General features: G+C 37.4%; 1 non-coding gene across 1 annotated transcript; it reads left to right on the forward strand.

The window, feature by feature from the left end:
* The first annotated feature begins 23,879 nt into the window (after nucleotides 1–23,879).
* On the forward strand, nucleotides 23,880–23,986 carry LOC122474108. Its single transcript, XR_006294800.1, has one exon. It is a non-coding gene; the product is annotated as a U6 spliceosomal RNA (small nuclear RNA).
* Nucleotides 23,987–24,215: the final 229 nt, after the last annotated feature.

A 24,215-nucleotide genomic window follows, 5' to 3' on the forward strand; every position in this document is an offset into this window, starting at 1 on the left:
CTACTCAGTGGGCAAAGATGGAATAAATGTGGTAGCCTTTCAAAGCTAATAATGCCTTGTTTAAGAAAAGAAAGAATTCTCTTGAACCTAATTTTTGATTGAAAGTATACAAATAGTAGTGTATCTCTATTCTCGAAACCTTTACTGTTACCATTCTTGTTCCTTTTCCAAACATTGTGCTTGGTAGATTTATTCCAGGATAACAATGTAAACTACAAACTTTAAAGTGTTTTCAATATGTAAGAAAGAACCAGAGAGTTTTAACAATATTTAACAAAGGTTCCATTAGGAAATTTAATTAATATATCACACCAGCTTGCTATTCCTATTAAATTTCATTATTGACTCTATTGATATGGCAGAGACCTTGTCAATGCTAAGACTATGGTGTTGAACCCAGATTTTCAAATCCTTGTGCCCATGGAGTGTGCTTTTCAGTTGTGGGTTCCCACATGTATGCAGGTAATTACAATGTTGTTTCAGTTCAGGCTGCTGTAACAACACAGACTTGGTGGCTTAAATAACAGATATTTCCATTCTAGAGTCTGGAAATCTGTGATCAGGTTGCCATGGTCAGGTTCTTAGTAAAAGTCCCCGTCTTGGTTATATCCTCACAAAGCTTTTCGTTGGGGAATGTACTGAGAGAGAAATCTTGTCTTTTAGTATTTCTATTAGGGCATTAATCCCACCATCGGGGCTTCATGACTTTGTCTAAACCTAATTACTTCCCAAAGGCTCCACCTCCAAAAGCCATTATGTTGGGAGTTGGGACTTCAATATATGGATTTGAGGGGTGGAGACACACACATTTAATACATATGAAGTATAATGTAGTAATTGCTATAATAGGAAGAAAGCAGCAGGTGCTGTCGAAGTCGCATTAGGAACACCACACCAAGAGTGAGAGAGAGGTCAGTGTCAGGAACCTGGAGGGAGTGAATTTAAACCAATGCCTGACCTTTGAGCAGAATTTAGGTAAGAAGGGATAGAATAGGGAGTTTCCAGGAGAAAAAAGGCAAAAACAACATGGTTTGGTTAAGGGAATTTGGCATTCAACATTTCACCATGTCAGTGTGTTTGGAGCAGAGATGGAATAGGTTAAGGTGTGGAGTAACCAGTGATGAGGGTGAAGAGATACTCAGTGCCAGATTCTTAAGAACCTTTGTAAGTTACACTGCAGAGTTGGGATTTCATCTGAAATAGTGGATTTCAGAAGGGTTAGGTGAACCATTTGGAACGTTCTTAGGGATTTCATCTTGGGGCAAATAGGGAGCCAATGAATGCCACTTAAAAAGGGAAGTGCTGTTATGGAATCTGTATTTAATTTTTTTTTAATGTTTATTTTTGAGAGAGAGAGAAAGAAAGAAAAGAAAGAAGGAAGGAAGGAAGGAAGGAAGGAAGGAAGGAAGGAAGGAAGGAAAGAAAGAGAATCCAAAGCAGGCTCCAGGCCCCAAGCTGTCAGCACAGAGCCTGACACAGGGCTTGAACTCCTGCACCACGAGATCATGACCTGAGCCCAAGTCAGCCACTCAATCGACTGAGCCACCCAGGTGCCCCTGGAATTTGCTTTCAAAGGTGACTCTCTGTGAATAGTGGATTTCAGAAGGGTTAGGTAAACCATTTGGAAAGTTCTTAGGGATCCCTGTGAGGAACGAAGGGGGCTTAAGGTCAGTCTGAGGCAACAGAGCCATAAAGAAGTTAGGCTGAAGAGGAATTTAAGAGACTGACTCAGCAAGCCTTTGTGATTAAGGGAATATAGTAATTTGGGAAGAGGAAGCCTTGCAGGATTAATGCACAGGTGTCTGATAGGGAAAATTGTGTAGCTGTTGGTGCCGGCCACTGTGATGGCCATAAATTGAGTGATGCCTATGGATCCTTTCCAGCCCAGTGGTATCTTTAGGACTTGAAGATAAACATGAGTGGGCCAAGTGATATATTTTGCATTATGTATCTTTTTTGTTCTTAAGTTTCCAGTTTTATGTCAGTATTGCTAAAATATTACAAACATTAAAAAAATATTCGTATCTTTTCAAACCTTCCTTGAAGCCCTTCTGATTTCTGTCACTGAAAAAACAATTATTAACTTTCTATTTGGCACTTGTGTATTGCCCCATAGCTATGTCAGTTTTGAATTGTGTTGAGGTTTTGCTTATATTTTCTTGTGTCTTTGTTTTTGATTTGTCCTTATTGACTTCATTATTAGGCGATTGGGAATGCCTTATCTTCTATTCTTCTTTCTGTGTCTTGTTAAGATACCTGATTGTTTTGATTTAGTAAAGGTTTTGACCAATTAAAATGTCTATAATATAGAATATGAATGTGGATTCTGGCAAGGATAAACATTATGTAAAGTTAGAACAAACTTATACTCCAGACCTGGGAGGTGAGATATGCTGGAAATTATTTCTATTCCCATTAATGTGTAAAGAAGCTATCAGAAAATTACTGCATGTGTAATTATTTGTTACATACCAGTTATATACAGAGGACCTTGTTGGAAGTACTTGTGGAATGAAGTATTTGTTGATAAAGGCTTTTGCATAGTAATTATTTTCTCATTACTGCAATGGAGAGAACTTTCTGAAATAAAATCAGGTCTCTATCAATAAATCCAAGCCAATCAGACTCATCTCGCTCAGGTGTTTCATGCTGCTGATGGCGATCTTGAAATTTCTTGTCAGCTGTGAAGAATTTTACTGTGGCATCAAAAAAACATTATGAAGAAAATGTATGATAATTCTTTCAATTTTCTAAGTTGAGCATAAATGTTGTGTCCTACATACACAAGCTCTTCCGTGCTCTGATTTAGTATTCAAACCCTTCGTTGTGTCTCCCTCTCTCTCTGCCCCTCCCCCGTTCATGCTTTGTCTCTCTCTGTCCCAAAAATAAAATAAACGTTGGAAAAAAAAAATTTAAAAGGGGCGCCTGGGTGGCGCAGTCGGTTAAGCGTCCGACTTCAGCCAGGTCACGATCTTGCACTCCGTGAGTTCGAGCCCCGCGTCAGGCTCTGGGCTGATGGCTCGGAGCCTGGAGCCTGTTTCCGATTCTGTGTCTCCCTCTCTCTCTGCCCCTCCCCCGTTCATGCTTTGTCTCTCTCTGTCCCAAAAATAAAATAAACGTTGAAAAAAAAAATTTAGTATTCAAACCCTTCGAATCTTATGTTCTCAAGTTTTGCAATCATTTTTCCTTCAAGGATCTCTTTTTCTGTTCAGGTTTTTATAAGGTACCTGGGATACCACTGTAGTTTATGGTCTTTAATGTTTTTGACAAAAAATACATAAAAAGAAAGCAATTAAACTCTTCCTATAAATCCTATGAATATTTTCACTTTTAGAAAAACTTGCATTATGAATACCGTTTGGCTGAGTGTTTAAAGTTTTGAGCCGCAAGGCCGTATTTGCTATCCTTCCTATTTATTTCTTATCTGTTGAATGTATTATCTCAGAGCCAGTGTCTGTGGCCAGATTGCTCTTGTTTTTTTCTTTGCACGTACCTTTATTGGAATGATTCTTTTATCCAACTCAGCCCCATTGTTCTTTTATTATTGACGGGTATGTGCTGAGTCATTTCAGCTGACCTTGCAGGTCATTATTTAGCTTTGTTTAACAATGTGTTAGGTAATTATATTTGTTCTATTTGTCTTAGTCTCTTCATCAAGACCATAATGAGTCTCATCGATATGTTAAAAATCAATTATCTTTAATTTTATCATTAACTCTTTGTTGTAGTCAACTTTTGTAATTTTCCTTTACATTTTTGGAAAGTCTGTCAAATTTGATAGCTGTTGATTTGAATTTTACAGCATTTATTACTTACTTTCTCTAATGTTTATTTGAATTCCACTGTGGCTTTATAAATGACCTATCATTCTTTTATCTAGCCCTGTGAGTACATTATTTTACCATGTTAGCATTTATACTAATTAGGATGGATTAGCCTATGCAGTAGGAATAAATAACCAAACCTGTAAGTCTGTAGCTCAATGAAAATAAAGTGTATTTTTTTTCTCTTGCTGCACTTTATCTGAAGGTGGCAGTGTGCTGTGTTTCACACAGCCATTCCATGACCCAAGCTGATGGAGCCCTACTGCTAGTTACCCGCACCATCTGGGATATGTTACATTTTCCGTCATAGCACTGTGATTGAGTTTTTCTGTCTCATTGGCTGGAAGCAGGCACTTAGCCCAGCAAACTATATGTACCTGGAAAGAGTGGAGAATTAGATGTGAGTAACACTAGACATCTCAACCAAAGCATAGGAAATTAATGGCTATTTTAAAGTCTGTTTGTTTGTTTGTTTATTTAGAGAGCATGCACATGAGCAGGGGAGGAGCAGATAGGGAGAGAGAATTCCAGGCAGGCTCCCTGCTATCAGTGCGGAGCCCGAAGTGGGGCTTGGACCCACAAACCATGAGATCGTGACCTGAGCCAAAACCAAGAGTTGGAGGCTTAACTGACTGAGCCACCCAGGTGCTCCAGTGATTATTTAAAAGAAATTGTTTTGGGTGTATAAAGCAGATAGTGTCTAAATCTTACCTGTGTTTTGTGTTTCTGATGGTAAAGCTTTTTTAGAGGTATGATTGTCTGCTTTGGCAGAATCTAGAATACAGAGTATGAGAATACCATGTTTTAATCAATGTATTTTAATATACTAAAATGACAGATATAAATATTACAGACATCTTAAATTGTTTTCCCAGGTTGAGTACTAGCCAGTCACCCCTATACCATTTATCGTGTTGTTTCTTCTCGCTTATTTGAATTGAATGATCATCTTTGTATACTAAATGCTCATGTATTTTAAGCACCTGGTAGGGAAAAGCATTACCTTTTTTCTCCTGAAGTTTTCTTACTATTTGTATATATTTAACCTTCAGGGGAATTTTAGAATCATTTTCTCAGTCTAAGCTTTCTGAAAAGATGCATGAAGTGGCTGCGCCTCATCAATATTCATAATTAGTAGAAAGTCGTAGAATTATCTTTTGTGGAGTCAGATTCCTAGGTTCTAAGCTCAGCTTTGCCGCATAACAGCCATATGACCTTGGGAGAATACTAGACTCTATATCTCAATTTCCTCATCTGTGAAATAGGGATGATAATATCATCTATGTTATAGGGTTATTATAAAGGTAAAGGGTCAGTAAAGCTCTTAGTACAATGTCTGATATGTATTCTGTGTTAGTGGTTTTTTTAAGTATAAATAAAGTAAAATTAAAAATGTTAATGCTGGAGCACATAGAAATATGTGAGGTTTTTGAGAATACTATGCATGAAGAAATACATTTGTTCACCCTGGAGGAAAAAGACATCATGTGTGAATGTAGGCAGTATTGTTCTTTCTGGTGTTGGTTTTCAGGGCAGATGAATTGTCATTGTACCTGATGTGATATGTGAAGTCTAATCTGAGATTAGAACATTTGATATACCTGAAATACTAAAATTCTTGTCAGCAGACCCATACATTCTTGGGGAAAGGCTACCCAACTCCCAGCTTAAAAGCACTGTTCTTTATAGTAAAGTTTGCCTCTAGAGGTCTGTAAGTACTCATCTTTAGCAGAAATAAACTTGTAGGTTGTGAATTTTTCTGACCAAAGACAGCACTTTATTAAAAAAAAATAACTATGTGCAGGCAACCTCTATATTATTTTGAATGTTTTACTTTTATGTCTGTTTGTTAAGCTATGCTAGAAGTTTTATGTGATTGTAAGATTGTTTAAATATAGGGTTTTTAAAAATCGGACTTTATCTTGAAGCATCATGAGATTTACAAAGGCATAGCAAGATCGGACTAATGTCCATTTTACATTAAAATACGGAGGTGTATGAACTGAAATGTGGCTATATTATTTGCATTGGCAACTGAGACGTCACATGAATCATTTTCATTTTTAAATGTTAAGAATCCTTTGCCTTCCACCGAAATAGCAAGAAGTATAGAGATAAACTATTTATTGCTGTGCTAGCACAAAGCAATATACCTTTTTTATTACAGAATCAGGCAACAATCCTCTGAGATTCTTATTGAAGTAGAATGGAGTGAATTTTTATTGATTTGTTATTTCATTTAAGACATCATTTTGCCCTCTTGCTTTCTTGTAGTATGAGTGTTCAATAAATAATACATTCTCTCTTGTACATGGTGCCACCTAAGAATTTGTTTGGCTTGAAATAAAACAGGTGTTTCTACAGCCCACTGTTCTGGCTTCTCTGTCGTTTTGCATACCAGCTGTAAGGACTGATCTTCTTAATTATTTTATGTGATGTGAATTCAGGTTTTGATAATAAAGGTGGTCTGGGGTCTGTAGCTGAATGCCCTTTACTTGACGGCCATGTTGTGGACATGTGCTGCTTATATTGTCCCTGGCTGATGTGTGGTGATGGTAGCTGACCTCTGCCTGTCGTGCGTGCCTGGTAGCCGATCGATGGAATCACCTCAGAATGATGATCAGTAACCGGGCCTGACAGCAACCAGATGTAAAAGCAGCTTTGCAAGTGAGACCCACGTTTCATGGTTTGATTCAACAGGGAGCATGGCTGTGACACAGCTGTATTTTCATAATCCAGAAGACGAGTGACAAGACAGGTCTTTCCAGAGAGGGTTATTCATATATTTCATCAATGGTTCCTTTTGGTTTTTAATTAGAAATCCTAGCAGTGTCACTTTTTGATAGTTTCAGTTGGATTGAAAAAGAAGGCAAGAGGATGCAATTCTAAATTCTTTTTTTTTAATGTTTTATTTATTTTTGGGAGAGAGAGAGAGAGCGTGGGCATGCGCGGAGGAGAGCAGGGGAGGGGCAGAGAGAGAGGGGACAGACAATCTGAAGTTGGCTATGCACTGAAAGCAGTGAGCCCAACGTGGGGCACAAACACACAAATTGTGAGGTCGTGACCGGAGCCAGTCAAGACGCTAAACCTACTGAGCCACCCAAGTGCCCGAAGAGGATACAGTTCTAAAATGGCAGATAGTAGGATTTCAGTGAGTATTTAATTGAAGTCAGGATTAGATTAGAAAGCATCTTTAGTTATTTCCTGAAGCTCATTCCTCTTTGAAACTGTGAACACTGGAACTACCCGATGAAAAGGAATTTAAATGGGAGGTACCACACCCATGTCAGGTCTTATGATGCCCTATCTCAAGCCTTTCTTGAGGTAAGGAGTGCTGCTTATGGAGAAAGGTATGTGGTTTGTATTACACTGATTGCATTAAACTAGGGGTCAGATTTTTGTTGTTAGCTCTCAAAGTTTTGGAGAAAATATGTTCATTTTTATTAATGTATCCCACTTGGTCCTTCACTTTTTAGTTTAATTTTATTTTTTAAGTTTATTTACTTTTGAGAGAGGGCACATGAGCCAGCGAGTTGGGGAGGGGCAGAGAGACAGGGAGAAAGAGAATCCCAAGCAGGCTCTGCATTGTCAGCATGAAGCCTGATGTGGAGCTTGAACTCACAAACCGTGAGATCATGACCTGAGCCGAAACCAAGAGTCGGGATGCTTAACTGACTGAGCCACCCAGGTGCCCCATGGTCCTTCACTCTTAAAAGAACCTCAGTTTACTATATTCCATACTTGACCCTTAACACAGGTTGGCCCAAGCTGGAAGAATACCATTGAATACAGTGAAAACACATGTCTTCAAAGGTGCATTTGGAATGATGGGCCTCTCTGGGACCCTACTTACTACAAATCACCTTTCGTTTTCCAACAGGTGGCTGATAATGGATTTACATAGTAGTTTTAAGTAAAAACTCATTTTACTTTCTGCTTAAGACCTGAAATTAAAAAAAAAAATTAAGTTTATTTTGGGAGAGAGAGTGAGCATGCATGAGTGGGGGAGGGGTAGAGAGAGAGGCTGAGAGAATCCCAAGCAGGCTCTGTAATGTCAGCACAGACCCTGACATGGGGCTCAAACCTATGAATCATGACATAATGATCTGAGCTGAAATCAAGAGTTGGATGCTTAACTGACTGAACCACCCGGATGCCCCTAAGATCACAAATTTAACATGATTATGAAAAGGGTCACGGCACTGGGGTGCTTGGGTGGCTCAGTCGGTCAAGCATCGAACTCTTGATTTTGGCTCAGGTCATGATCTCACAGTTTGTGAGATCAAACCCCGTGTCAGGCTCTGTGCTGGCAGTGCAGAGTCTGCTTGGGATTCTCTCTCTCCCTCTTTTTTGTCCATCTTGCACTTGTTCTCTGTTTCTCTCAAATAAATAAGCATTAAAAAAAGGGTCACGGCATTATAACCTTTAAAAAATAATGTATATTTCAATTAACAAAAAGCACTTTTTAACAAAATACATATTTTGAAGCTACACTGCGAATTGCACATAATTTTCATTAGTCTTTAAATACATAAATACCTTAGATCATAACTCCTTCAACATTTGAATTCTTTTTGGATTGCACAAGGATGTGCTAATGATGCTAATGGTGATACAAAACAGGGAAAACCGAGAAGACAGAAGGAAACTAAACAGCCAGGTATTGAGGAAGAAATCAGTATTTTAATCCTTAATTCATGTGTTGTTTACTGTCAGAGGAAGGCCTGTCCATTCTCCCAAGTTGAAAACAGAAAGATAATTGAAACAAGCAGTGTTAGTAAGAGATCTCTAATGCCAAGTCAGTAAGTATTATAATCATGTGCTATATTTCTTATTAATATTGGTTTACAATTTCTATTTAGTTGTTAATGGTCTCTTGGTACTGCCTTGGATTCCATATTTTTTTGATAGCATTTACTGTTTTTTTTTCCGCTAATATAAAAGAAAGAAATTGTTATGTTAAAAACTTTGGGAAATATTTACAAGAAAAAATTAATGAAAAGCATTTGTAGGAAAATGATAAATGATGAAGTTTGCTTCAAAATGATTTTAAATGAGAAAAGAAGTGGGATCTAGTTGAAACTGTATTGGCCATGATAAATTTTAGGGACAAAGAGATTCATTATACTGTTTGCTTTACTTCTGTATCCTTTGAAAGTTACTATAAATAAAAGCACCTCTAGTCCCATTTCTCAGACATAAATGTTTCTTCTTCTGCAGATATACACATTCATAAAAGCACATTATACATATTCACAGTTTGCAATTTAAACAAAATTGGATTCCTCCTCCCCCAGCGGGTGGTATATTCAGGAGAGACTCCAGTAGAAACTCTGAGTCTGGTAGAGATCAGGTTGCTCTTCTTAAATGTTCTTGGCAGCCTTGTGTACAGAGCATTCATTTGAAGCTTGTGACTTGTCATTGGATGGTCAGGTTTGGCGAGTGACTTGTGTATTCAATTCTGTGGGTTCAGCCGTAAAACACCATGAACGGCTACATGCATTGACAGTGAACTGTTAGAAAAACTTAGAATTTGCTTGTGTTTGGTACTGCATTTAGACAGCTTGAGTATTTTCCCTAGGATATGTGGGAAAAAATTAAAAAGCACGGAGGCTGCCTCATTCTCATCATCTCTTCCTTTGTACTGTGTACTCCTTCTTCCTCTGAAAGAAATGGAGGGGAAACTGAGTAGAACCTTAGAATGGTTTAACTCTGAGAGCAAGGTATGAAAGAACTAGACTGCCACCTGCTTCGCCTTTCCCCAGCCCCTCCATATCCTCCACCCCAAGCCCCAGCATGTGTCAAGTTCATATGTACAAGTTCATTTAGATAGTCCAGGCAATAAAAAAAAGTATTTTCTGAAACATAACATTTCCAGGACAGATCTAGGTAACATGACTCAAGGGATCCTCTAGGTGCTACTGATACTTCCAAAATGATAATCCCTATACAGACATTTAATTATAAATCTTTCATTTGCTTCAAAAGTATCTATAGTATCTTAACTTAGCTCCTTGGAACATATTCACATTCAGTTCATGCTTTGCATGAATGGTTTTATCTTCTGGAGGTATGTGAGAAGCATTCTCAGTATATTTGGCCCTCATCGATGCTAATTTGCAGAACATTGGAGGAAGGTTTAGGTCCAGGTGTGGAAAAGAATCACATTGATTATGGGAAATTCATTTTGATTCATGATGCAAATGGCTGCATAATTTTAAAAGCCTTTTCTCAGTGGAACTCCTGTTCCTAGGACTAGCCTTCCTTTGCATGGGTAGGCATGGGTAGTCTTTGTTTCTTTTTCTTTTTAATGTTTATTTTGAGAGAGAGAGAGACAGAGGATGAGTAGGAGAAGGGCGGGGGGGGGGGGGAGAGAGAGAGAGAGAGAGAGAGAGAGAGAGAGAGAGAAAGAGAAAGAGAAAGAGAATCCCAAGCAGGCTCTACACTCAGAGCAGAGCCTGATATGGGGCTCAATCCCAGGACTGTGAGATCATGACCTGAGCTAAAATTAAGAGTCGAACACTTAACTGACTGAGCCACCCAGGCGCCCCTGCATGAGTACTCGTTCTTGAATACTTTTTTCAGTACATTAGGCAAATACAAAGTTCTCACCATGCTAAGTATACCATTCCAGATACCATGAATTCTCCTCATGCCTATTTATTTTAAACATTTACCCTTACTAAATTTGTGTGTTTCTACACTGTGATGATAAGGTTTGATGTAGCGCTTGTGAAGCAGTTCTGGGCACTGAGCTCTGGTGGCAAGACACAAGAGAAACGGGGAATATGATGCTAAGGGAACAGTCTACACTGCAAAAGCATTGGTGAATTGCATTGTAGAATTTTGGAGCAAACAAGATTTGTGTGTCTTTAACAAAGTCAGTGACCTATGTTTGTTTATGGCATAGGGCAGAACTTAGGATATTTTAAGTAATAGCAGAATATTTTAAATCCTAACCTGGGTTTTAAAAGCCCTATATTTTTAGATTTGGATTTATTCTGAATTATACTCACAGGTTAGTTTGGTTTGTGGCTTGGGACTATTAAATGACATCAGTGAACAACCAGAATTTATGATTAGTGATTTTTTTTGTTAATGCCTACTTTAAAAATCTGTGCTTGGTTGACTACAACTAAAAACAAAGTGTTTTTTAGTAGTGTTATATTCTATCATAATTTATATTTTTTGCTGTAATTGCAGTAAGATATGTCAGCATTTAGTAAAAATCTTAATGTTTCCTCCAAATATCATTTAATGTTGTCATTGTTTTGTCTACTTGTATTTTAATTTTCCGACTGAAACCCTGTAAGAAATTAGTAAAATGATCATGTACTTTGAATTTTCAGTTGTTATACAATAACTAAATTTCTGTTGAAAATTTTTACTGATTCCTGGACCCAAGTAAAATGTAGCAAAAATTTTTTTTTTAATTATTGCCAGATTCTTGTGTCCAGATCCTGTGAGGCCAGCAGACCTGGACTATTCCCAGCATTAAGCTGGTAGCTTACTAAAAGTAAACGCTTGGTTGAATTACTTCTTGGAAATAAGGAATTTCCATTACTTCAAAAGGATTGGTTTTTTTCTTCTTTTTCTTCTTCAGGTTTTTATTTAAATTCCAGTTAGCTAACATATCATGTAATATTAGTTTCAGGTACAGAATTTAGTGATTCAACACTTGTATACAACACCCAGTACTCATCCCAACTAGTGCCCTCCTTAATGCCCATCACACATCTAGCCCATCTCCTGCCCACCTCACCTCCAGTAACCATCAGTGTTTTCTCTGTAGTTAAGAATCTTGTATGTTCATCTGTTCTGTTTCATAAATTTCACTTATGGGTTAAACCATATAGTATTTGTCTTTCTCTGACTGATTTATTTCGCTTAGGATAATACTCTAGCTCCATCCACGTCATTGAAAATAGCAAGATTTCATATTTTTTATGGCTGAGTAATACTCCATTGTATATGTGTATACACACACACATGCATATCACGTCTTCTTATCCATTCATCAGTCACTGGACATTTGGGTTCTTTTCTGTAATTTGGCTATTATTGGATAATGCTGCTATAAACATTGGGGTGCATGTATCCCTTTGAATCTTTCTTTCTTTCTTTCTTTCTTTCTTTCTTTCTTTCTTTCTTTCTATCCTTTTGGTAAGTTTCTGGCAGTACACTTGCTGGATTATAGGGTAGTTCTAGTTTGAAATTTTTGAGGAACCTTCATACTGTTTACAGAGTGGCTGCACCAGTTTGCATTCCCACCAACAGTGTAAGAGCGTTCACCTATCTTGCATCCTCGCCAACACCTTTTCTTTCCTGTGTTGTCGATTTTAGCCATTCTGACAGGTGTGAGGTGATACCTCATTGTAGTTTTGATTTATATTTCCCTGATCATGAGTGATGTTGAGCACCTTTTAATGTGTGTGTTACCCATCTAGATGTCTTTGGAAAAATGTCTGTTCATGTCTTCTGCCCAATTTTTAACTGGATTACTTGTTTTTTGGGTGTTGAATATATTAGTTCATTATAGATTCTGGATGCTAACCCTTTATCACATATGTCATTTGTAAATATCTTCTCCCATTCCATAGGTTGCCTTTTGGTTTCATTGATTCTTTTGCTGTGCAGAAGCTTTTTATTTTGATGAAATCCCAATAGTTTCTTTTTGCTTTTGTTTCCCTTGCCTTGGGAGATATATCTAGTAAGAAGTTGCTATGGGCAATGTCAGAGAGGTTGCTGCTTGTGTTCTCCTCTAGGATTTTGATGGTTTCCTGTTTCACATTTAGGTCTTTCATCCATTTTGAATTCATTTTTGTGTATGGTGTAAGAAAGTGGTCCAGTTTCATTCTTGTGCATGTCGCTGTCCAGTTTTCCCCAAACCAATTGTTTTTTCCAATTGATATTTTTTCTTGCTTTGTCTGAGTTTACCATATAGTTTTGGGTCCATTTTCTGGGTTCTCCATTCTGTTGCATTGATCTATGTGTCTGTTTTTGTGCCAGTACCATACTGTCTTGATCACTACAGCTTTGTAATAAAACTTGGATTCTGGAATTGTGATGACTCCAGCTTTGCTTTTCTTTTTCAAGATTGCTTTAGTTATTTGAGATCTTTTGTGGTTCCATACAAATTTTAGGGTTGTTCTAGCTCTGTGAAAAATGCTGGTAGTATTTTGATAGGGATTGCATTAAATGTGTAGATTGCTTTGGGAAGTACAGGCATTTTAACAATATTTGTTATTTATGGGGTGCTTTGGTTGCTCAGTCTGTTGAGCGTCCAACTTTGACTCAAGTCATGATCTCACAATTCATGAGTTCGAACCCTGCATCGGGCTCTGAGTTGACAGCTCAGAACCTGGAGCCTGCTTTGCATTCTGTGTCTCCCTCTCTCTCTGCCTCTCCCCTGTTCACGCTCTGTCTCTCTTTCAAAAATAAATAAACATTAAAAAATTAAAAGAAAAAAACCAATATTCTTTCAATCCATGAGCATGGAATGTTTTTCTATTTCTTTTGTCCTCTTCAATTTCTTTCATCAGTATTTTATAGTTTTCAGAATACAGATCATTTACCTTTGGGTAGATTTATTCCTAGGTATCTTATTAAGGTTTTTGGTGCATTTGTCAATGTGATCTATTCCTTGATTTCTCTTTTTACTGCTTCATTATTGATGTATAAAAATGCAACAGATTTCTGTACGTTGATTTTTATCCTGCAACTTTACTGTATTTGTATATCAATTCTAGCAATTTTTTGGTGGAGTCTTTTGGGTTTTCTGTAGAGCACCATGTCATATGCAAATAGTGAAAGTTTGACTTCTTCTTGCTGATTTGGATGCTTTTAATTTCTTTTTGTTGTCTGATTTCTGAGGCTAGGACTTCCAGTACTATGTTGAATAAAAGTGGTGAGAATGGACATCCCTGTCTTATTCCTGATTCCCGGCTGTGGGTTTTCCTATATGACCTCTATTATGTTGAGGTATGTTCTCTCTGTCTCTATTTTCTTGAGGGTTTTCATCATGAATGGGTATTATACTTTGTCAAATGCTTTTTCTGCATCTATTGAGAGGATCATGTGGCTCTTATCCTTTCTTTTATGAACGTGGTATATTACATTGATTGATTTGTGAATATTGAACTACTTTTGCAGCCCAGAAAAAATTCCACTTGATCATGGTGAGTGATTCTTTTAATGTACTGTTGTTGAGAATTTTTACGTCTATGTTCATCAGGGATATCGGCCTGTAGTTCTCTTTTTTAATGGAGTCTTTATCTAGTTTTTGAATCAGCATAATGCTGGCCTCTTTGAGTTTGGAAATTCTCCTTCCATTTCTATTTTTTTGGAATAATTTAAGAAGAATAGGTATTAACTCTTCTTTTATTGTTTGGTAGAATTCCCCTGTGAAGCCATCTGGCCCTGGACTTTTGTTTGCTGGGAGATTTTTGATTACTGATTCAATTTCTTTGCTGGTTATTGAACTGTTCAAGTTTTCTATTTATTTCTGTTTCAGTTTTGGTAGTTTATGTTTCTAGGAATTTCTCTTTCTTTCAGATTGCAAGTTTGGTGGCATATAATATTTCATAATATTCTTTTACAATTGTTTGTTTTACTGTGGTATTGGTAGTTACTTCTCCTCTCTCATCTGTGATTTTATTTATTTGGGTCCTTTCTCTTTTCTTTTTGATAAGTCTGTTTAGGAGTTTACCAATTTTATTTTATTTTATTTTTTTTTTTCAAAGAACCAGCGCCTTATTTCATCTATCTGGTTTTTTTTTCCAGTTTTTATATCATTTATTTTGCTCTAATCTTTATTATTTCCCTTCTTTTGCTGGATTTAGGCTTTGTTTGTCTAGCTCTGTTAGGTGTAAGGTTAGTTGTATATTTGAGGTATTTTTCTTGCTTCTTGAGGTAGACCCATACTGCTATATACTTCCTTCTTATGATTGCTTTTCCTCCATCCCAGAGGTTTTGGAGCTTTGTGTTTTCATTTTCATTATTTATTCTTTAATTTCCTGGTTGACCCATTCATTCTTTATGAGGATGTTGTTTAAACTCTGTGTATTTGTAGTCTTTCCAAATTTTTTCATGTGGTTGACTTCAAGTTTCATAGTGTTGTGGTCAGGAAATATGCATGGTATGATACCAATATTTTTGTACCTGTTGAGGCCTGACTTGTGACCTAGTATATTGTCTGTTCTGGAGAATGTTCCATGTGCACTTGAAATGAATGTGTTTTCTGCTGCTTTGGGATGTTTTGCATATATCTGTTAAGTCTGGTCCAGTGGTGTCTTTCAATGCCATTGTTTCCATGTTGATTTGTGTGTCCCAGGCATTTTTCAGATTGCTGTTTTTATGCTGTTTGTCTCTGGGTTGCTTCCCTGCCTGGAGCAGCACAATGCAATTTGGGCTCTGTCTCAACCAGGTCTGCTGACTTTTAATACTCCAAACTTTAGGACCTGGTGTGGGGGTCCCTGTGCTGGTCTTCTGGGAGAGTATCTTGCTGCATTGTGATGGATGCAGGTTTGACTGAGAAGGACAGTCCTGCCAGAGCACAGGGGCATGGAATTTGGAACAAAGCAGGCTAGTAGTGCTTGGGTGGCTCAGTCGGGGAAGTGTCCAACTTCAGCTCAGGTCATGATCTCTAGGTACAAGAGTTCGAGCTCTGCGTTGGGCTCTGTGCTGACAACTCAGAGCCTGGAGCCTGCTTCAGATTCTGTGTCTTCCTCTCTCCCTGCTCACATTCTGTCTCTCTCTCAAAAATAAATAAACCATTAAAAAAAACTTTAAAAAAACGGGCTAAACAGTTGGTGTCCAGGTTAGCCTCCCTCATCAGGTGTCTCTGATCCTATACAGGAGTGTGGGGGGGTGGGGTGGGGAATGGCATCCACTGACTCCTTTATCCCTGGAGAGGTGTCTGCAAAAACCACCTCTCACAGATGCAAGAGAGAACAGTCTCTCCTTGTGCACCTTAGGCAAACCTCAGATTGCAGTGTCTACCCTGGGGTTGTTTTATTACCTTCTTTGCAGGTGTAGGTCAGTGTCCTCAGGGCTTTATGCCAACCAAGCCTGCTGACCTCTAAAACTCCAGTCTTTGAGCCCTGCTATTTGCAAAATCTCATGAAAATCAGACCCACTCCTTTCCCAGCCAATGGCTTTTTGGGTAAGTGTTCTCCTTATGTGTATCCCTGTGCCCTACACTTGCTCTCACCTTTCTCCCTGACCAGGGTTTCCCTCCCTCCATAGCACCTGTGATCCATTTCTCCTCCAAACCAGGTCTCCCCTTCTTCCTTCTTTGATGTGGCCTTTTCTCTCCTTCTAGTTGTGCAGTTTGTTCTGTGAGTCCTCAGGTCGATTTCTTGGGTATTTGATATTCATGTATAGAATGATTTGATAGTTATCTAGCTGTGTTTGAGGGATGAGGTGAACCTAGGGTCCTCCTCTGCAGCTATCTTACTCTCTCAGCTCTCAAAAGGACTGATTTTTAATCAAGGTCGAATTCTAAAACATCTTTTCAGGATTCTGTGTTTGATTTCCTTGAATTTGGTTTCTGAGGCCTTTTCCTTTTAATAATCTTCCCTTCTGAATTTGGTTTTCCTTTACCAAGGGGAAAATATTGCTTTCCAGATTAAATGATAATCTGAAAAACAGAATAATAGAGGAATAAAACCTTCTATTTCTCCAACTTGGCTAAAATAACTCCTTTACTTTATTGTATTTGAATCAATAAAACATTTGTTACTTTTTTTCGAAAACTGAGCATGCTTACTTACTGAAGAATCAGCTTGGAATTAGTTCTCCTTAATTTGCTCAGACCAGGTACTGGGAAAAGGTCTTTTCAGAGATGTGGAAGGTATACCATTTGTTTCATAAAATTACTTTGAGTTTCCTTGGGGAGGCAGGGATTTGTTGTAATTTTCTTTTATTTACATGTGTTCTACGGAAGTTTCAGGAAGGGGAATTGGAGCAAATATATGGGATTATAAGAACCTAGAAAATGAGACAAACTACATCTCTTGATGACAGATATAAGAACTTCATACTGGGATGTTGCTGAGTGTTTCTAGGAACCACGTTTGGGATTATAAAAAAATGGGAAACATAAATGAGTAACAAGCAACAGCATCTACTCTCAAGAAACTCACAACCTAGTGAGGCACCTGTACTTGCTGTTATCCCCCATGGGGCCTATGTCACCACATTAAGATGATACACCGTCACTTTACTGACTACAGTCTTTCTGTATCTTCCAATTATAGCAGATGACAAGATGATATTCCTCAGGCCCAATAATATCAGAGCCAGTAGTTTGGGCTCATCCAAAGCATTGACTGATTAGTGCATACAAATTTAACATGGTTCCTAGCTTTTATGACTAATACACAAATACTAAATGAACACATGAAAATATATCTATTAAGGTAATAAGAAAGATATTATATAAGGAAAAGGTGACAAGCGCTTACATGATTTAATTCATTGTGGTTTTTTAAATGTTTTTACTTATTTATTTTGAGAGAGAGAGAGAGTGTGAGTGAGGGAGGGGCAGAGAGAATGTATAAAAATGTCCCTTGGGCATAGGAAAAAGGGTTCAGATTCACTGATGATTTGGTAAATGCCAATAAAATAGTACTGGGATACTATTTCTGAGCCATCAGGTAAATGAAAATGAAAAAGTGTGATGACCTATCCCATTGGTGAGACTGTAAGTAGGTGCTCTCAAACATTGCTGATGGGAATATAAACTGATAAAATGCTTCTGAGTGAGAATTTAGAAATACTTGGCAAAGTTACATATGCTACTACCTTTTGACCAGCAACTACACTTTTAGGACTCTCCCCGGTAACTGCATCTACAGCTTTTTGGAAATACCTATACAAGGTTACTCAGTGCAACTTAAATTAGAATTGGAGAACACTGGAAATGACCCAGATGTTGACAAATGCAAGAATGGTTGAGTAAGCAATGGTATATTTGCACAGTGGAACACTATACAACTGCAGAAAGCAAAACAAAAATGAAAAGAAAGTGCAAAAGACTGTACTATGCAACTCTTTGTATCAGAAATAGGGAGTATAAGAAAATATAGTGTGTCTGTTTTTTTGTCCCAAATAAATTTAGAAAGGATAAAGCAGAAACTGAGATTATTACCCACAGAAGGTGAGTGAAAACAGGGTTGAGATGAGAGTGATCCATTTCTTAATATAGATTTTATATAGCTGTGAGTCTTGGAAACATGGTGATCCTTCATGTATCTTCCCTGAGATAAACAATTAAAATTAACAGGACGTGGGGAGAACCCAAAGTGGAGTTTAAAGAGTAACAAATGAATATAAGTGTATTATAGATGAATGACATCACTACACTGATGATGGGGAAGGAAAGATTTAGGCAAATTGGGAAAACAGTATTTGGCTATGTACTGTAGGGTTTGAGACAAAAATGAACATAATTCAAATATTATACTACAGTTAATTGAGACATTTCTCAGAGGCATCTGGGTTGGAAATTCTAAACTACTTCATGTGTATATTAGAACTGAGTAAGTGAAGAAATATATTGTGGATAAATAAGAGCCAGGTTTCTTGGAGAAAGAAAATAGAAAAGAGAAAAGAGACACCTCATATGAACCCATGGTTTTGGTGAGAATCAGAGCTATCAGTATGATCTCATGGTTTTTAATATATAAGTAATTAGAAAAATGCAGACATAAATATAGATGCATGTATATATGTGTGCATGTATGTTGGTGTGCATACTTATATTTCCATGCTTCGTCTGCTTGAAAGTGAGACTAAAAGTGGGAGAGAGATAGAGAATCCCAAGCAGGCTCCGTACTTGGCACAGAGGAATCCAGGACCCTGGGATCATGACCTGAGAGCCAAAGTCAAGAGTTGGACACTCAGCTGACTGAGCCACCCAGCCGCCCATAAGATTTTTTTTTAATGGGAGTATAGTTGACAAACAGTGTTAGAATAGTCTCATTGTACATAATACATAGTGATTCAACACCTCTATACTATATTCACCACAAGTATAGCTACTGTCTGTCACCATTCAGTAAACTATTTTAAAAGCTTTTTTAAAATTTTATTTAAATTTTAAATTTAATTAAAATTAAATTAAAAATTAAATTTATTCAAATTTCAGTTAGCATACAGTGTAATACTAATTTCAGGTATACAGTGTAGTGATTCAACACTTCCATACAGCCCCCACTTCTCATCACAACCAGTGTACTCCTTAATCCCTATCACCTATCTCACATACCCCGCTCCCCACCACCCTTCTGCTAACCATCAGTTTCCTTTCTGTAGTTAAGAGTCTGTGTTTTTGGTTTGCCTCTCTCTTTTTTTGATCACTTGTTTCTTATATTCCACATATGAGTGAAATCATATGGTATTTGTCTTTCTCTATTTCGCTTAGCATATTACTTTCTAGCTACATCCACATCATTGCAAATGGCAAGATTGCACTCTTTTATGGCTAATATCCCATTGTGTGTGTGTGTGTGTGTGTGTGTGTGTGTGTATCTCTTCTTTATTCATTCATCAGTTGATGGACATTGGGCTGTTTGCATAATTTGGCTCTTGTAGATAATGCTGCTCTGAACATCAGGGTGTATGTATCACTTTGAATTAGTATTACTAATTAGCATTAGTAATTAGTATTACTGGGTAAATACCTAGTAGTGCGATTGCTGGATCATAGGTTAGTTATATTTTTAACTTTTTGAGGAACTTCCATACTTCCATACTTTTCTTCCAGAGCAGCTGTACAAGTTTGCATTCCCAACAACAGTGCAAGAGGGTTTCCCTTTTTTCATGTCCTCACCAACATCTCCTGTTTCTTATATTGTTGATTTTAGCCATTCTGACAGGTGTGAGGTAATATTTTGTAGGTGTATCTCATGTCTTCTGCCCATTTTAATTGGATTATTTGTTTTTTGGACGTTGAGTTTTGGAAGTTCTTTATATATTTTGGGTACTAATCCTTTATTGGGTATTTCATTTTCACATATCTTCTCCGATTCCATAAAAGCACACTTTTAATTCAGAATCAAGCTGCCTGTTTGTACCGTGTACTAAACAGATGACCTTTGGTAGACCTCAGTTTCCTTCTCTGTAAAATGGAGAGAATGAAAATCTCAAATTCGCAGGTTTCAGTGAGATGGTAATGATTCTGGTACAAAGCATGGCTTATAGAAAATGCTGTGTGTTTGAGCTATTATAATCTCCATTCCATTTGAAAGGAGAACTTAAGGCTGAAAAATAACTCATCCACTGGCGGCAACAGTACATATTCTTCTATAGGATCACCATTGAAGCACAGTTTCAGTCAGAATTTATGTTTCTACCTTTGAGCTCACTATGTGTTTTTAGGTCCTGGAAGAACACTAACTAGTCCTTAGAAGCAAATCACAGAATTATGTTTATTGACAAGCTAAAGAGATTTTGTGTAGTATTGCTAAACAAACTGAGTGAGAAATTGCCTTTATGAAAGGCCAGCAAAAGAAAATGTATGTAGTACCTTAATATAACCATTTTTTAATCAAAATGGTACTCTGCCATGTAAGCTAATGTTGCTGAAATCATTTATGTAAGTAGAATGTGTGTTCATATTTTTACAGAACTAGGCAGATATTTCTGCAGTGTTTCTTGTTTGCAATTAGATATACTACTCATTGGAACCAGTGTTTTCCTCCAGAGAATAGCATCAAGGTCACCTGGTTTTGGTGGTTCTTTTTTTGTTTTGTTTTTGTTTAAAAATTGTATCATGCTAGTTGCTCTCTACAGTTTGACTGTCAGGGTTAAAGCCATGCCATTTAATGAGGAAAGTGATGGCTTCATTTTTTAATGAGTGGTAGATATAAATTTATTCATAAGTTAATACAGGTTCACCACTGATGTCCAAATAAATAATTCCTTCTGCCCTTGTCCCTGTACTGGAAACCTTTTTTTTTCCTTTTCTCTAGCTCTCTGTGTCAGGGGTTGCAATGTCAAGTGCATCAATCATGTTTAGAGAATAAGTGATTATAATCAATGTGTGGATGACTAGTTTTAAGACAATAGCAAGTGGCATAAGCTGGCTTATGGCAAATTGAGAATGAATGGTTTGCCTAGTGGCAATTAAAAAAAAAGCAAGAAAATAAAACCATAGCACCCTTCCTGACATCCCCACACCCTCAACACACACTCTCTAAGACTTAACCTTTGGGTCAGGTAGGCTGTCATTTTACAAGCCTTGTTAATGTCCTTTTTCTTTCTTTAAACTGTAGGTCTATCAGTCTTCATGGACACTTTCCCTTGGTTTCTTCTCATTTGAAACTACCTTAGTTTTACCAAAATGTTACTAATGCAGATAATCGGGATCAGAATTAATTTCACCATTTTCAACTCTTTTTTTCTAGAATACATTTGAGAACGTTTCATTTTATTGTGCCTGTATAAAGTGAAGTTAATTCCTGGCATTTAGTAGGTGCTCAGTGCATATTCATTGAATGAAGAAATACCTGACTTGCTTTTATGAATAACAAGAACCATTTGTAATCAACACATTTATTACTTGTAAACAGATTACATGTAGCTGAAGTGCTTGGAAGCAGCTAGTTCTTACTAACATACTTTTTATACTGTTGATTTGCTCTGAAATCTTTTTTAAAAGTATTAAAGAAAAATTAAGTCCAGTATAATTCTAATTTCTAAAATATAAATTCTGTATCATGTGGATGAATTAATGGTGATTCAAAAGTTTTTAAACACTGTTTCCCCTTTATCAGGTAGTCTTTCTTGTTCATTATCTTGACCTATTACATGAAGAGCCATATTTTCAGAAACACAAGCGTAGCATAGGCCTTTACAAAAGAAATAACTATTAAATTTCTTTTGTTGGATAATGTATTCTTCCTCTCTCCCTTCCCGTTTCCTTATTTCCACAATCACTCGTTAAACTATGTGCTAAGATAACTTACTCCTGAAGAGTGAAAATAAGGTAGTGTTAACTGTTTCTTAAGTGACTCATTGTCTAGAGAGGTACTGCAGTGACTGTGAATATACTTATTTGATATTTCATGTTTCTCAAAATATTTGTTTTCAATGGATCATGAATGTTTGTACACAAAAGAGTGTATCTTCGTGTGTTTTTTTATGACTTGAGACCTAATGTTTATAAGCATATTAAAGTGAATTATTAGAGTTTACCGCAAACTATTTCATAATGAGATTAGAAGTCAACGTAAAACTAGACCGTTTGAAAATCGACAAGTCATTTGAAAAGCGGGGTGCCTGGGTGGCTCAGTTGGTTAAGTGTCCAATTCATGGTTTTGGCTCAGGCTACCATCTCTCAGTTTGTGGGTTAGAGACCCACATCGGGGTCCGTGCTGTGCGGAGTCTGCTTGGGATTCTCCCTCTCCCTCTCCCTTGGCCCCTCCCCCCACTTGCACTGTCTCTCAAAATAAATAAATAAACTTAAAAAGAAAATTGATGAACAGCATAAAACATACAGTTTATTGACTACTTTGTGCAGTGGCATGTTGTATATGCCAGCAGGCGCCAAAACTTTTATTGTGTTTTCTTTATTCAGACGTTACCAGTTCAACAACATTTCACTGATGTATGTGAAAACAAAACAGATAGGTTTTCAACGTGTGGTGACGACATTCCAGTAGAGAAGCGGAGTGGTGTGTGGTGCTATGGGATGATGGAGCCAAGGTATCCTTCTTGTATCTGTCAAGATAATGTGGTGATCAGAAATTCAGAATGGCTTAACAAAACACAGGTGTTTGTTTGTTTGTCTGTTTGTTTTTCCTCACTTGTATCATTGTCTGATATGCGTCAGGCCACTTTCCTTGTTGACTTTTCTTCAACTGTAGACTGAGGGATTCAAACTCTTCCCATGTCAGTTGCACGGATGGGAAAGAGTGATCGGAACTCAGACTCATCTTGGACTGTCCGCTTCCAGAGGTGAAACCTCACTTGTGCATTGGTGAAAACTAAGCAATGTATTCCCAACCCTGTGACTGTGAAATGTGGTCTTCCTGTAATCACAGAAGAAGAAACTGCTGTGAATGTAGAGATTCTACAACTGCAAATAGTGAGCTACAAAAATTTTCTGCTGTTATCAAGAAAAAATATGCACAAAGAAGTGGTTTTACTAGACACCAAATACTACTGACTGTTCACTAAAGGGTTTCTCTCCCATTCTTTTATAAATCTCATCACATAAAGGAGTGACTCTCCATTGAGTGCTGGTCTTTCTTTGATAACTCTGTTCAAAATATTCCATTGGACCCTCTAATAGAAAATTTCCACAGTTTTATAGGCTGGGTAGACTTTTGATTCTCTAGTTAACATGCAGTTTGTGATATTTAATAAGATAGCATCTGTTCCTTTGTGTTGCACTAGTGTCCAAAGATAGGATATTATAGAAATTAAAGTGTAGACCATTGGGCTATAAAATGGTAACAAATCTGGTTTTAATGATCTGAAATCAGGGAGGGCTCAGAACACCTCTTAGCAAGGAGAATGTCCTAAAAGTTGCAATGCACTGATCAAGATAGCCTTGGCTAAGAAAGTGGCAGAAATTAGGAGGCAGTGTATGAAATCTTAGAATATTAAAGTTGTAGGTGTCCTTGAAGATTGTATATTGTACCTTTTTTATTCTGAAGATCAGAAAATTGAATTGAAACCATGATGAGTTACACATAAAAGTTTTGAAAACTTTTAATTCCCAGTTTGTGAAGTCCACATTGTTTTCTGTGTCATCAGTATTCTTTTCAGTATTGCATGTTGCTTCAATAATGTTGCCCAACTTCACCCTATGCCCTTCCTCCCAAATTCAATAGCTTAGAAAAATAAGCATTTGTGTTCTTGTTAATGGAATGGCCATGCCTCATCTGGGCTCGTGTGGTTTTGGCATCATGGTTGGATACATGGATATGGGTCTCCCTTACATTTCCCCTTTTTTCACGGACCAGTGGCTACCTGAGGCATGCTCTTCTCATGGAAGATTATAGGAAGGCAAGAAGGCAAGCTGATTTAAAATCTCTGCTTGCAGTGCTCTCTTGGGCAGCACTTATACTAAAATTGGAATGATACAGAGAAGATTAGCATGGCCTCTGTGCAAGGGTGACACGCAAATTCATAAAACCCCTGCTTGTGTTAATTCTCTCTCTCGTGTGCGCTCGCTCTCTCTCTTGAGCAAAGTCAGTTACTTGGACAAATTCTAAGTATTTGGACAGGGGAGATGAGAGAATATTCACTGAAAACAGTCCAATCTATCATGTTCTCTATAAGGCCAAGATTTCTGAATTTAGGGTAAAGGAGAATCTGCTGTAACAAAAGTACTGTGGTTCAAACAAGATTGATGTTTATTTTTCACTCTCATAACAA

Source organism: Prionailurus bengalensis, chromosome B4, assembly GCF_016509475.1.
Source record: "Prionailurus bengalensis isolate Pbe53 chromosome B4, Fcat_Pben_1.1_paternal_pri, whole genome shotgun sequence".
NCBI classification, from domain to species: Eukaryota; Metazoa; Chordata; class Mammalia; order Carnivora; family Felidae; genus Prionailurus; species Prionailurus bengalensis.